Source organism: Lactuca serriola, chromosome 5 (genome assembly GCF_051521515.1).
Source record: "Lactuca serriola cultivar US96UC23 chromosome 5, Lser_US96UC23_V15, whole genome shotgun sequence".
NCBI lineage: Eukaryota > Viridiplantae > Streptophyta > Magnoliopsida > Asterales > Asteraceae > Lactuca > Lactuca serriola.
The window spans coordinates 351,806,575-351,819,373 of NC_136412.1; the positions used below are offsets into that span (position 1 = coordinate 351,806,575).

At 33.1% G+C, this 12,799-nt stretch overlaps 1 pseudogene; it reads right to left on the reverse strand.

Moving 5' to 3' along the window:
* Positions 1-4,810: 4,810 nt before the first annotated feature.
* On the reverse strand, positions 4,811-7,023 carry LOC145055573 (putative pentatricopeptide repeat-containing protein At5g52630 pseudogene; annotated as a pseudogene).
* Positions 7,024-12,799: the final 5,776 nt, after the last annotated feature.

Genomic DNA, 12,799 nt, shown 5'->3' on the forward strand with positions numbered 1-12,799 from the left:
AACATGATCAACCTATCAATGTGTGATTTCATTCCTAGGATGTGAGCACACACGGGTTTGCCATCTTGATGTTCCATTTCCAATAGGGATTCGGTGATCTTGAACCTTTCAAGTCTTCGATCATTAAGGCTAGGGAGAACAACGGGAGGAAGATGAGGAAGTGAAATTAAGCTAGTCCACATTGATCTCTCACTTTGAATCAGGCTTTCACTTTCATTAGGAACACTTTTTCCTTGGGATTCGGGAATACCACGGTTAGACATCTACAAAACAGGAGAAAATTCAAGTTAAGTTGATTAGAGTCCTTAATAAAACACCCAAATGAGTTATTAAGGCTAGGATCCAACACAATATTCTACAACCTAGAAAAGGGATGCCGTAATCTAGTTGCAAAATATTTGAAGGTAGGCAAATGACGATTTACCAATTTCCACCATGAAAAACGAAAAAAGAAGTTTAAGTTTTAAATGAATTGAAACTCCTAGATCTTTTGAGATTCATTGAACTTTTCAATGGCATGTTTAATCTCGATTATGCCCTACTATTTGTGACTGGGATGCCGAGGATCACAAACAAGGTGTGAATAACCATACGAATCACGTGGTGCACCCAATGCTACAATCACCTAATCAATGTGCCGGTTAGCCACACACGCTCCATTGATCTATGACAAACATCGAGTCACCCTTCGCTACCAATGTCATCCCCAAATTAGTGTGCCGGTTAACCACACACGCTCCACTAACGTTTGACAGGGGTACGAAGTGTAATTCTATGGATTAGCATACAATTTCACATTTTTTCTAAAGTAACTATGATTTGGGAATTTGAAAAAGCATTTAGTTACTTTGTACTTCATTATACTTATAATGGAAGGTTTCTGTCCTATCCTACCCGTTCGGCTAACGACCCTCCACTAGTCAAGAGTGCGGTAGGTAAGAGTGGATACCCATTCAATCGCCATTTTATAGGCAATTTCCTTAAACACCCCTTATAGACCAGCTTCATGAATGAGGCCTACTAACGGTAAGACTGACTGTTTACTCATACATATATAATATTAGACTTTTAATGTTATATATAGTATAGGGTGTATTTTACACTTTTAAAACACTAGGTGGTTTAATTTAGTAAAATTATGCTTTTAATTTAATTAAATATAAACCAAAACTTTATGGGTTTATTAAATCACTTTTAATTATACACTTTAATTAATAAACCATAAGGGTGTGATTTGAACTTTTCAAAATACTAGGGTTTTAGAATTTAACATTTCAAAATTAACCTTTTAATTAACTTTTAAATTCCAAAAAAAACTTCAGGGCAAGTTTTTGAAACATTTCAAAACATAAGGGATCAAATAACAAATAATTCAAATTAAACAATTAATTTCACAATTATCTATATTTGACCTAATTTTATTTTAGTCATTAGATAATTACCAAATAATTTGAAATAATCCATATTTATCATATAAACAAACTATTATTTAAAAGATTTGAAATTATCTATTGTTTTGGCAAGGATAATCACTAATTTAAGATAAAAATCGGATTTTAACTTCAAAAAACGAATTAGGTATCAAATCCAAGTCAAAACAGCAGCAAAAACCCGGAATTCCCTCTGTCTGACCCCTGGACTCGCCGAGTCAGGGACTGGACTCACCGAGTCAGGGACAGACTCGCCGAGTTCATCCACTGACTCGCCGAGTCAAGTCGGGCAGAGGCCAAAAATCGAATTTTTTCAGCAAAAAAGCAGTTAAGCATCACATACAACTGAAACCAATCAAGGCTCTGATACCACTGATGGGTTTTATGCATAAGAACAATCCTATGTGCTCATACAAACCCTAATGCTTGGATCTAGGTTTCTCTATTGTACATGCTTTGAATCCAAGACTAACAAACTTAGATCTAACATATTATAAACTGAATTAGGGTTTATAGAATTACCTTTGATTGTTATATAGCAATAACAATCAAATCCTTGCTTGAATTGGCTTCAAAAGCTTAGTGCCTCAAATGTTGCACCTCTAATGGAGTCACAAACACCTTATGCAACTTGGATGAAGAAGAGAAGAGAGGGGAGGCACCAAAAACGGCTGGAAACCCTATAGAATCAGTTGTCCTCGTTTTTGGAGCCTAAGGGGTCCTTTATATACTTGTGTGGGCTGCTAGGGTTTCAGTCAAAACCCTAATGGACAGCTTAAACTCTAATCAGCCCATGGAACCTTGATCCTTGATCCTTTAGCATTCCTTAGCCTAATAACTCAATTATCCAATAATTGCAGTCCAGTCCCCTAAGTTTAATTAATCTCTTTTAGCCACAAAATTAATTAACAATTAATTCTTGACTAATATTAATTAAACAATATGATTTCTCCTTTAATATATAATTCTCATAATATATTAATAAATCATATTTAAACCTTTCTCTCCCTAAATCATCCTACATATTGCTATGGTGAAGGCAACCCAAAAGGACCATGCTCATAATCGGGTCAAGTACATACCAAAATAGTTATGGACTTAGACACTAATCCAACAGATTCCGCAGTGGTTCCATTGAAAGATATTCAGGTGGATGATCGCCTGAATTATATCGAGAGATCGGTGACGATTCTTGATCAGAAGACCAAAACTTAGAGGAACAAGGTTGTTAAGTTGGTGAAACTGCAGTGGCAGCATCATAAGGGTTTAGAATAGACATGTGAGTCGGCGGAGGAGATGATTGAGCATTACCCTGAGTTATTTGTGGCAGCGGACTTCGAGGACGAAGTTTTATTCAAGTGCAGGAGAATTGTAACATTCTCGTTGTATGGGTATGTTCCTTTTATACCCTATTTGTAAAATTATTTTCATTTTGGTCCCTAGCCGAGTAAGCTTAGCGTACTGGCTCAAAGATTGGACACGGAGGCACCCACGTACACTGGGCATATGCTAACCAGGGGAAAACCCTAATTTTTAGGGTTTGTGCGTACACTAAGTAGGGGAAAACCCTAATTTTTAGGGTTTGTGCCCTATTCAAGCAATTGATGTTGCATTGGGTGCATCTTATGTGCAGCCTCCACTCCTCAAAACCGTAAGATCGAAACCCTAATTGCCATTTGTGAGATTTGAGCTTGGAAGTGTGTTTTGGTGATTTGAATGAAGAAGAACGTTTGGAGGTTGCTTTGGTGTGGCTTGAGCTTGTAAATCCAGATTTCTCTCATCATTTCCAGCTTCATTAAGGTATAAAGCTTTGAACTTGCTTCTTGTTTGCTTAGATCTAGTCTTTATGAAGTTTTGGTCCCATTTTGGTCATATGTCGAGATCTAATGGATTCCTTCCACTCTAGAAGTTAGGAGTTTCTTCTCTTGATTATTTTGAGGTCCTTAGTCCATAAAGTTAGCATCTTGATGGTTGTGGATCAACCATGTATGTCCATAAATAAATTGATCTTGGACACTAGACGGTTTATCCCTTTATTATGTAATTTTTTCAGTCGTCACATAAATTATTACTTCTTTCTCCTGTGCTCCTCATACATGTTAAGAATCACCATGAAGTTTTCATCAGAATCGAGTTTAATAAAACATTATTCTTTGGCATGTTTGTTAATAAAGACTATTGACAAAACAATATCGTTTTTTGATGGATAATGTTTTTTCACCTCTTCAACCAGTTGATTCAAGTTGTATGAGAATATGTCTATATAGAGAGTTTTTCTAAAGCCAAAACAATACACTTGCCTACATGAGTTCCTGGCAAGCCGAAAAAAGCCTCCATATTTCAGTTTAAGCTTGTATTTCCAGGTTACTTGCCTGATAACCACAAAGAAAAAAAAACAATTAATGCAATAAATAGGAAACATAAAAATATTGTATTTGTCTAAATTAAGTTTAAGCTTGATTCTTATAGTTATTGTAGAAAGTTACTCAATTATCGGGGAGTGATCACCTATCTCCCATCTCAGTGTATCAATCTCATCATCCATCAAAATTAATCGAATGCAGGAATAGCAAGAGATGGAGAAGAAACACTGTTTTGTGAATCAAAAGTGGTCGAACGTAGATACATAATTAATTGAATGCAAAGTTAATCTAATGAAAGTTACAATTACTTCAAACAAGATGACAAACCTGTTGTGATTAAGAAGATGCAACGATAACAATAGATGAAGAAGAAACTTTGTTTTTTGTCAACCAAAATTAATCCAACTCAAATAATAATCGAATGCAAAGTTAATCTAATGCAAATTACAATTATTTCAATCAAGATGGCATATCTATTGTGATTAAAAGTTGCGACCTGTCGAACTGATTAGCGTGGAGACAAGATAGAAGATGATTCCTATATAAGGGGGCCTTAATCGAATTAAGAGATAGGAATGTATAATCTGTTATGTGATTTAGTTTGAGATTTAATTAAGAAATGGTTAACTTGATTTAATTTGAGATTGAATTAGGAAATGGTAAATTGGTAAACTAATATATAATTTTGAATATTAGATTAAAAAAATAATAATAAATTAGTATAATTCTAATTAAAAATTGATTTTGGATATTGATGTAATTTTTATAGTTTTAGAGGGATATACACGTAATATTAAAGTATAAGGATATTGATGTAATATTCAGTTTTTACAAGGACATAATGAAATTTTCCCTTTTTTTCAAACACCTTGATTCCACTGGGTCAAAAACCATTTGCTAGAAGACCGGTAATATTAGTGTGTGGAATAAAAGTACTTACTATAGAGAACAAAATGCCAACAAACTCAAATACGCTTGGGAGGACATTAAGGCACCAAGAAACAACCGAAATATTTTATTAAATTGCATATGAATCAAACATCAGCAAAAACAAGCAAACACTGTTATCAAATTATAGGTCAAATGAAACGTAACAACAATTCTCTTGTAGATATGATTTTCATAAAACAAAGACTTCCACTTAATTTCAAAATAATCATTGCACTTGTAAAAATCATTACTCCACGATCCCTCACCAATAATCTCCACAAGAACACACACCATCTTTAAAATGATGGTATCGATTTAAATCTCTACATACAATCTCCCTCTTAGTAATCCTAGATATAAACTTAATTGCAACATGACAATCCTCACAAACCCGGAGATTTTTCGTGATCAAAAGTCTACTATGAGGTGGTGTACTAATCAACCCAAACACAATCGCTAGCCTCTCACTATGCCTACACACCATCCCCATCTTCTCATCATCATCCACATCGTGAAACACTGGTGTCGTGTTAGGAACATATCCCGCTTCACTCATCAACTTTTCAACCCTTTTCAATTCCGCATCTATCTCATCGGACATAGGATGACTCGTATCCCCCGAAAGAAATGTGTTGACTTTATTGTTGACTTCAATCCAACTACACGCGACATCCTTTTTAAGTTCCCGTTTTGTCATTAGCTCCCGAATCTTTTCCACCCCCGAATACCGCCCAACTTGCGCATAAATATTCGACATGATCACGTAGTTTCCAGGTTCATCTGGTTCGAGTTCAGTCAACTTCTCTAACGCAAGTTCACCAAGCTCAATGTTTCCATGGAATTTGCAGGAATGGAGCAGTGCACCCCAGACGCCGGCGTCTGGGCCGACTGACATATTCTTGATCATGTTATAAGCTTCGTCTAATCGGCCATAATGACCAATTAGATCGACGATACACGAATAGTGTTGAACGGTTGGTTGTATTTTGTAATTATGGATCATTGATTCGAAATATTCTCGGCCTTTTTCTAGTAAACCACCATGGTTACAAGCCGAGAGAACACCAACAAAAGTTATGTGGTCGGGATTGGCTTCACACGTCATTTTTTCGAACAAATTTAGTGCTTCGGTTGCATGTCCATGCATTGCGTACCCTGTAATCATGACATTCCAAGAAGCAATACGTTTTTCTGATAATTGATTGAAGAGATTTCTGGCTACCTTCACGTATCCACTTTTGGCGTACATATCAACAAGTGCGGTTTTTACTTTATCTTGGAAGTAAAACCCTTGTCTCCAGCTATACCCATGAAGCTCTCTTCCTTGTGGGAGGGCTGCCATGGCAGCAGCGGCCGAGATGGTGGTGACAAGAGTCGCAACAATTGGTCTCACCATCTTTGAGGCCAATTCACTGCACAAAACCAGACAGTCTTCAGGATGATTGTTTTGAGCGTATGCAGCAAGCATGGAGTTCCATATGACAACATCTCGCTGGAGTATTTTATCAAACACCTGGCGTGCATTACTCACGTTTCCACATTTTGCATACATATTGATTAAACTTGCACCCACAAAAACATCCATTTCCCATCCGGTTCTCACCATATGGTCATGCACATTCCGCCCCATATCGATGGCACTAAGATTCGAACATGCTTTGAGAACATACGTGAAAGTATAATTATTAGGAAAAACGCCGTTATTGATCATTTCAAAATATAGAGAAATCGCAGCATTGTAAGGACCGTTCCAAGCATACTCACGAATCAAAACGTTCCAAAGAAAGACATTTCGTTTAGAAATTCTGTCGAATAGTAGGTGGGCATTAGACACATGGTTGCAAGAACAGTACAAATCAACAAGTTTACCACATAAAATGGTGTCGTTTCCAAGACCAATTAAGCAAAGATGTGCATGAAGCTGCCTACCTGGCTGAATCGCCCTTCTAGCAATAAATGTTTTTAGAATATGTTGGTAATCTAATCGAGAACGATTGGTCAGGTGGAGCTTCGGAGGAAGACGACGATGATGGGTGGTCGTAATCGGTGTTGTTTGTGAGTGATATAATGATCGACATTGGTGTCGTGAGCTGGATGAATAATCAGAATCAACGATGGTGGTGAGAGAGGAAAACAGGAGTTTGTCATGTGAAAGAGTCCATCTCTTGAGTTTTGTTGTCACTTGAACTCGAATTAGCATTTTGGCTTATGGTTAAACTAATGCATGCAATAGCGACCACATTGCAAACGTTTGCAATCTGCACCTGTTTGTTTTTTTAAAGGCTGCAAACTGTTAAAAAATAAATGATTTTTTTTAACTTAAAAGACTTTGAAAATAATCATTTTGATGACATTAATAAACAATTTTATCATATAATGAATCAAAATAACCATAATACATTATTACATTACAGAAATATCGTAAATTATCCAAACATCTCACTCCATTGCAAACCCATAAGTCCATAACACAAGTAATAGACAGAGGTAACATGCACCTTCTCGGTCGATAATTTCCCCTTTTTCAATAATCAATATATATATATTTTTTTTTATCATTTAAGAGGCTTAAACATGTACAAAAGTGCAATCTTTATCATCAACACGACTCATCAAGCTAAACTATTTACATTTTCAGCAAATTATACGCATTTTCAGCAACTAAATCTGATTTTCAACAACTATGAACATCTAATTCAGTTAAAATATGATTTTCAGCAACAATAACATTAGATTTCAACATTTTCAGCAAACTATATACATTTTTAGCAAATATAACATCAGATTTCAAAATTTTCAGCAAATATAACATCAAATTTCAACATTTTCAGCAAAGTATACACATTTTCAGCAAATGTATCTGATAATCAGCAACTATGAACATCTAATTTCAACAAATAGATCCCATTTCGAGCAACTATAAATCTATAATAATCTAATTTCATATTTGAGCATGATTATTTATGACTGATGTATACGCATACAAGTAATAATCATTTAATTAGCTGATATTTCTTGGTTCTAAGATCGAAGTTCATTGCTAATTTTCCATATTTTCCCAAAGTGTAATACCTTTTTGTGGGTGTTGTTGTCTGGTTTAGTCTGATGGATTTTTTTGTTATGGTTCAAAGATTAAAGTTGTTGCTATATCTATATGTTGTTCCAATGTTAAATTCATAGAAAAAGATGATCTCGTTGATCAACCAAATTGATTGCATCAAAAGGGGAAATTGCATAACCCACAATAAAACTCATGAATTTTTGTATGTTACGAATGATTACTTGATCATAATACAAAGTTATTGAAACAATGAAAGTACATTGCACAAACAAGCCAATTCCTTTCCATCTAAATTGTCAAAAAAGTTCTTAAAACTTCATTGGTTCTTGATATTTCTGGAGTAAAACTTCTTTCTTGATCCATGTTTATTTCATCTAAAAGGCCCAAAAAACTTATTTTTCCTTTATTATGTATTGATTTACTGATTCAATTCGACACCCATATCTATATTTTGCATGGAAATGAATAATGTGCAAAGAACCATAGAATCTGATTAATCCAGTCATCCGGTATCGATTTTGGAACTCCCCGTTCTTGCTCAGGGTAAGCAGCATATATCAAGGTTTCAACTTCATTCAGGCATTTCATCGAACAACTAAAATGCATGACTTTCTTTACTAGAATGAGCCGACAGCTTCAATGATTGCTGGGTTAAAATAACATAGATATCATCTCCTTCCTCGAGTATACATATCAGAACTGCAGCTCGGTTGGGTCTTTTGGATAATTCGGATTGGTTGGATTGACCAATTGAGGGGAAACTGACTTCCATTGACGAAATCGTTGAGACAAGTCAAGTAACTTCTGTGATCTTGTAAAGTTGTTGGAATCAATGAACAAGATTCAACCTAATTACCATTGCTATACTCACCAGAGAATCAAGAATTGAGGCCGATTTAACCACAAGCGAATTTGGAATGACGTCTGTGGTATTATCAACAACCGTGGTCGTGCATCGTCTTCTCCTTGATACGCTTTTAGAGTTCAGGGAGGTTAGGAATTAAGATACCTTGGGCAATATGATCAAAACATAGATATGTGAGAAAGTTTTATTATCAAGGGCAATATAGTTTATTTGTATTTTTTTTAAAGTTAAAAGGATTATAAAATATAAAAACAGATTAAAACAATTTTAAAAAATGTTAAGTTATTTTTTTGGGCAAATACGATTTTTTTAAAAGTTAAAAGGATTATAAAATATAAAAACAGATTAAAACAATTTTAAAAAATGTTAAGTTATTTTTTTGGGCAAATACGATATTTTATATTTTAGAAATTAAAAATGATAAATATGATATTTAGATTTAAGGTCGGATAAATACGATATTTTAAAGTTTAACAAAAGTATATACGTAATTCTTTTTTATTTTTTAAATAAGGTATGCAACAAAGGTCTACCCGTCCGAAAATATTGATCCAGGTCTTTTGACGCATAGACCTAGACGTTTTCCCGCTCGCAAACATAAGCGCTTAAAAATGTTTTTTCTAAAAAACAGACATCACGTTGGTTAAAACCAAATACTGCTTCATATGCTATATGTATAAGCATCATTTGGTTACCTATAATAAATTTAAGAGACTTATTAACTAGATGACATGATATTATCACATTAATATATACACTCATTTATAAAAACTATATCGATCATCTCCGACATAATATCTATATACGTAATTTACGAAAACTAGTAAAAAACAACTCAAACTTATTCAAACAACAAGAAAAACATTCATTGATGTTACTAGAGTTGTGCATGGTTCGATTTCGAGTTTGGACCCAAACCGAACCCAACCCATAAATGGTTGGTTTCTGGTTTTTAGAACCCAATAGGGTCGGTTTCTAGTTGGTTACGTTTCTTGGGTTCCAGAGGCGGTTTTCCGGTTTTTTGGGATCAACCTATAAACTCATGAGTTATGGGTTTAAACCCATGGATTTTGGGTTTTAACCCATTTTCGAGAAATAAAGAAGAAGTTGAATGCTTCAAAAAAAAACACATGATTCTTACGACCACATTTGTTTGTACATAGCAGGACAGGAGAACCCATATCTTTTGGGTGCCGAAGGAACTTTAAAAAAACACCACTTTCCAAATACTTAACATTATTATCCCACCTTCAATACAAAGAGAAGAGCCCGTAAGCATAGATTAACAAGATGACGTCAATTCTGGTGGGAGAAGAGCACGTTTGTGAGAGGAGATGACAACATTGGTTAGTCCAATAAATTCCTGGAGTATTCCTAATCCACCACCAATACAAAGAGATAGTGCAATTTTGTGCCGATATATATATATATATATATATATATATATATATATATATATATATATATATATATATATATATATATATATATATATATATATATATATATTTGTGTGTGTGTACGCTCAAATATTCTAACTAATTATTGTGTGGATATAGAAATGATTGTGGGCCAATCATTTCAAAATTTTGATTAAGGGTATAATAGTAATCTTAGCACACTTAATTATGGTAAATATTTATAACATTTAATATATTTAAATCGGGGGAATTAGTTTCTCAACCCTAAAAACTCATCGATCCTTTTTTCCATTAAACCCTGTTGACATCAGTCTCTTGATAAAATCCAGGTATTGCTGAATTCGTTGTGACAATATCAACAAGTGGATGCTTCATTAGACCCACAATCGTAACAACATCATCATCTTCATTTCTAAATCGTTCACTTAATCTCAAATCCTCCAAACTATGTGCTTGTTTCATCAAATACCCTCTAGCTAGCAAAATCATTGTAAGAAGTAAGTTGCATCTGCTCAATCTGTACAAATATATGTACAATTGTGTATCGACATTTGAATCTATATGTGCTCTATCTCTTCGATATCTTCTTAATTTACACCAATGGTATTCAAAATCACATCTGTTAATTTTTTTTTATCAAATTCAGAGTTGCATCGTTCCAGAAATTAATACAAATTAGGTTATCATGCAATTCATTCTCTCTCCATCTCTAATATTAGATTTTGGATTCATTTTATGTATATATATTCCAACTTTCGAATTATGTGTAATTAAAGGATGGAAATACAAATAAATCAAAAGAGTATACGATTTGTTCAATACACAAATCAAGAAGATGCCATGTGTGCCATAGAAACCACGGATGTTAAGGTTTTTGGGTTTTTTTTCTTTACTCTTAATTGAACATAATTTTAAGATAATAAATTTAAAATCCTTTTTCTTGAGTGAAATTATAAAAAAAGCATTCATAAATTGACTTGTTTTTGCAGCATCTTGATGGTAGAGTAATATTGGTGGAACTGGCGAAACCTATGAGGGGCAGATAGTTTGGACTTCATCAAGAAGACCGTTTCTTATGCCTATTCAGATTGTTCCTACCCCCATCAATATCACGTTTATTATTCTTACTTGGTACAAGTGAAGTTTTTATACAAAATGTTATAAATGTTAAGTTTTTTATACAAAATGGTGCCATTTTTTTAATAACAATTGTTTTTTTCATGTCATAATGCTAGGAAAAGTTTTGTTGCAGAAATCTTGATGCCGCAAGTACTATTAACAAGAAAAATTACTTTTTTTGTTCTTTCTTAAGTCAATTTTTGCATAGAAGGTCCAATATTTCTACATCTTATTTGTTAAGAGTTGTATGTGTTTACATTCATGAATTTCATTATTTGTATGTGTTTTGTTTCATGACCACTCAAAAGGTAGCAAGGTTGCTTAGAACAACAATTATAGGTGAAAATTAAGAGACAATTTGATGACAATTGAGATTTATCACACCAATAATGTGAATGAAGATTCTTTCAAAATGACTTACTATAAAATAAAACATTGTATGCTTGTAGAATGTGACAAATATTTCAAAAATGACATTATATTTTTTATAGAATGTGACTATAAATTTGTTTTATTTGTTTATATTTGGACACTAGTTTCTTGAATATTGTTACAAATAGATGATTATTTTTTATAAATGTTCTTATTCTTCAACTCAAGGCTCAAAATTTTGATATTTTTTAATATGTTCATTCAATCAAAATATGTATTCTGTCAAAATATGCAATATGTCAGAACATACATTCTAACAGAATTAATTAAAAAAAAAAATCAAAATACAAAATTAACATAATAAAAAATACCTTAAAATCCAAAAATTCATTTTTTAAATTTGTGTTTCCTAATTTGAAAGTAATGGAAATGTATAATTTTACACTTCCTTTAATTAAATTGTATTATTTTATTTTTTAGTTTAATAATATGGATAAATGACTTTCTTAAAATAACTAAAATGATTGATCCATAATCATTCCTACATCTACATAATAATTAGTCATAATAACCTAAGTCTATATTAAAAAATTCAAACCTTAAACACCGGTTTTGCTTCGATTTCGGTTTTTTTGGTTTCAGTTTCGTCGGATTTAATCGGTTTCTCGGTTTCTTGGTTTGGATTTGTTCACCTCTAGATGTTACATAAACATATCATGGCCTAGGGTTGAACTTGTTACATTTACAATTTTGAGTTTGTCATAAATCATTGACTATAACATAAGATAATGACTTGTTAATGATTTGAATTAACTCTTCCCTGTAAAGCAATGAGACAAAATTATAAAAGAATCTTTTAGTTTTACTCTCAACTAAGTAAACATGTTTATTGTAGAGTTCTATTGAAATTTGATGCATTAGTGGTTTTGGTATGGCCAAACCCGATCTTCAAAACTTTTAAAAAAATCACATTTTATTGTCCCTAAACTTATGAAAAAGAATATATTTTACCTATCGGGTTTGAATAACAAATAATGATAGACAAAACACTGGAAAAAAATCTTAATATTTAAAAAAAATGATTTCAAATTAGAAAAGTCAATATTACTATACAAGTGGAATAAGAGTACCAAATGTTGAGAACGAAATGCCAACAAGCTCAAATACACCTAGGAGAACCGCAAGTTTGTCTATAACATACTCACCTCATATATATATATATATATATATATATATAT